Source organism: Triticum aestivum, chromosome 3A, assembly GCF_018294505.1.
Source record: "Triticum aestivum cultivar Chinese Spring chromosome 3A, IWGSC CS RefSeq v2.1, whole genome shotgun sequence".
Classification (NCBI taxonomy): Eukaryota; Viridiplantae; Streptophyta; class Magnoliopsida; order Poales; family Poaceae; genus Triticum; species Triticum aestivum.
This window is the reverse complement of record NC_057800.1, coordinates 545,738,761-545,742,495: the sequence shown is the minus strand read 5'-3', so window position 1 is coordinate 545,742,495 and position 3,735 is coordinate 545,738,761.

Here is a 3,735-nt window from a genome sequence, read left to right as displayed (position 1 = left end):
GAGTTTTCCCTTTGAGATTTCATTATTATTGGTTTGAATACTTTTATGGATTTGAGAGCACTTGATGTATGTCTTGCTATGAATACCCGTGGTGACAATGGGGTATCGTATTGATTCACTTGATATATGTTTTGGCACTCAACTCGCAGATTCCCAAGGTGACATTGGGGTAATCTATGCACAGGGGTTGATGCACGTTTTCATCCTTGTTTCTTCGGTAGAAATCTTGGGGCACTCTTTGATGTTCTTTGTGTCGGATTGAGTATTATGAATCTAAAATTGTTTGATGTGTATCATATAATCAACTCACGGATACTCGTGGTAACATTGGAGTATCTAGGTGACATTAGAGTTGGTTGATGTGTATCATATGGTGTTATTTTAGTATGAACTCTTGGGCTGTTTGTGACACTTATAGGGATAGCTCGATAAATCGATCGGAAAGGATAAAGTTGAGGTGGTTTCGTACCCTACAAACAATTTCTTCTTATGTTCTCCGCTAGATAAGAACTTTGGAGTGATTCTTCATCACACATTGAGGGATGGTTATATGATCCAATTATATTAGCATTGTTGAGAGATTGCACTAGTGAAAGTTTGAACCCTAGGCCTCATTTTCAAGCATTGCAATACCGTTTGTGCTCACTTTTGTTACTTGCTACCTTGCTGTTTTTATTGTTCCTATTACAAAAATCAATATCTACTATCATTACTACACTTGTATCACCATCTCTTTGCCAAACTAGTGCACCTATACAAATTACCATTATATTTGGTGTGTTGGGGACACAAGATACTGATACGTCCATTTTGCATCATGCTTTTATATCGATATTTATTGCATTATGGGCTGTTATTACACATTATGTCACAATACTTATGTCTATTCTCTCTTATTTTACAAGGCTTACACGAAGAGGGAGAATGCTGACAGCTGGAATTCTAGGCTGGAAAAGGAGCAAATATTAGATACCTATTCTGCACAACTCCAAAAGTCCTGAAACTCCATGGGAGTCATTTTTAGAATATATAAAAAATATTGGGCGAAGGAAGCACCAGAGGGGGGCCACCCACCATCCACGAGGGTGGGGGCACGCTGTACCCCTGGGCACGACCCCTGTCTCGTGGGCCCCCTGACAGGCCTCCGGTGCCCATCTTTGGCTATATGAAGTCTTTTGCCTTGGAAAAATCATAAGCAAGCTTTCGGGAAGAAACTCCGCCGCCACGAGGTGAACCTTGGTGGAACCAATCTAGGGCTCCGACGGAGCTGTTCTGCCGGAGGGGGAAATCATCACCATCGTCATCACCATCGATCCTCTCATCGGGAGGGGGTCAATCTCCATCAACATCTTCACCAGCACCATCTCATCTCAAACCCTAGTTAATCTCTTGTATCCAATCTTTGTCCCGAAACCTCAGATTGGTACCTGTGGGTTGCTAGTAGTGTTGATTACTCCTTGTAGTTGATGCTAGTTGGTTTACTTGGTGGAAGATCATATGTTCAGATCCTTTATGCATATTAATACCCCTCTGATTATGAACATGAATATGATCTGTGAGTAGTTACGTTTGTTCATGAGGACATGGGAGAAGTCTTGCTATAAGTAGTCATGTGAATTTGGTATTTGTTCGATATTTTGATGAGATGTATGTTGTCTTTCCTCTAGTGGTGTCATGTGAACATTGACTACATGACACTTCACCATTGTTTGGGCCTAGGGGAAGGCATTGGTAAGTAATAAGTAGATGATGGGTTGCTAGAGTGACAGAGGCTTAAACCCTAGTTTATGTGTTGCTTCGTAAGGGGCTGATTTGGATCCATATGTTTCATGCTATGGTTAGGTTTACCTTAATACTTCTTTTGTAGTTGCAGATGCTTGCAAGAGGGGTTAATCATAAGTGGGATGCTTGTCCAAGTAAGGGCAGTATCCAAGCACTCGTCCACCCACATATCGAATTATCAAAGTACCGAACGCGAATCATATGAGCGTGATGAAAACTAGCTTGACGATAATTCCCATGTGTCCTGAGGAGCGCTTTCCTTTATATAAGAGTTTTTCCAGGCTTGTCCTTTGCTACAAAAAGGATTGGGCCACCTTTCTGCACCTTATTTTCTTTTATTACTTGTTACCCGTTATAAATTACCTTATCACAAAACTATTTGTTACCGATAATTTCAGTGCTTGCAGAGAATACCTTATTGAAAACTACTTATCATTTCCTTCTGCTCCTCATTGGGTTCGACGCTCTTACTTATTGAATGGACTACGATAGACCCCCTATACTTGTGGGTCATCAAGACTCTTTTCTGGCGCCGTTGCCAGGGAGTGAAGGGCCTTTGGTAGGTGTAATTTGGTAAGGAAAAATTTATATAGTGTGCTGAAATTTACTGTCACTTGTTACTATGGAACATAATCTTTGAGGGGCTTGTTCGAGGTATCTTCACCCGACCAGTAGAGCAAAGAGTTGCTCCTCAACCTACTGAACCTACAGAAAATGTTTACTTTTAAATTCCTTCTTGTATGATAGAGAAACTGCTAGCTAATCCTTTTACAGGAGATGGAACATTGCATCCCGATTTGCACGTAATCTATGTGGATGAAGTTTGTGGATTATTTAAGCTTGCAGGTATGCCCGAGGATGTTATCAATGAAGGAAATATGCCCTAGAGGCAATAATAAAGTTGTTATTTATATTTATTTATATCATGATAAATATTTATTATTCATGCTAGAATTGTATTAAACGGAAACTTAGTACATGTGTGAATACATAGACAAACAGGATATCACTAGTATGCCTCTACTTGACTAGCTCGTTGAATCAATGATGGTTATGTTTCCTAACCATAGACATGAGTTGCCATTTGATTAATGGGATCACATCATTAGAGAATGATGTGATTGACTTGACCCATCCGTTAGCATAGCACACTACAAAAAAATACACTTCCGTGATGATACATGTTTGTCACGGTAGGTCGCGTTTTTTGTCATGCCTGTACATCCATGACGATTTTATGACAGAATCAAGATAGTCATACCTGTGCTGTCGTAGAAGTGTTCCATGACATTACCAAAATTATCATCACGGAAGTGTCCACTTCCATGACGATAAATCACGCGTCACAGAAGTGCTTTCGTCAAGGGTGACCGACACGTGGCATCCACCGTAACGGAACGCCGTTAAGCTATTGGGTCAGATTTTGGATCCGATAACCCATTAACAGCCCTGACCAATGGGAAATTTCCACATGTAAAATTCTGATTGGCCGAAGAAAACACGTGTTGCCTTACCGTTGGGACAGATGTCATCCACTCATTGGACAGGAGGAGCCTATGATAGGTCGACATGTGGCACGGCCCAACAGTGGCCCATTCCCATGAAAAAGGCCGGCCCAGTAAAAATTAGCAGGCCAGCCCATATAAGGCCTACTTGTGTCAGGTCCATTTAAGCCCACGGCCCATACGAGATGTGCCAATTCGGCCCGTCAATGGCCCGTTAAAGATTTGACACCATTGTAGCCCATCGTCAGTTCGAGCCTGTTAACAGCCCGCTATATATTTGGGCTCAATATCGGCCCGATGAGATTTTGGCCTGTTAACGACCCATTTAATGGATGGGCCAATTTTCAGGATGTACATCTTTCGGCCTTTTAGCGACCCATTTAAATGTTGGGCTAATTTCTGGCCTGGTGTGTCTTTCAGCCTGTTGACGGCCCATAAATATGATGGG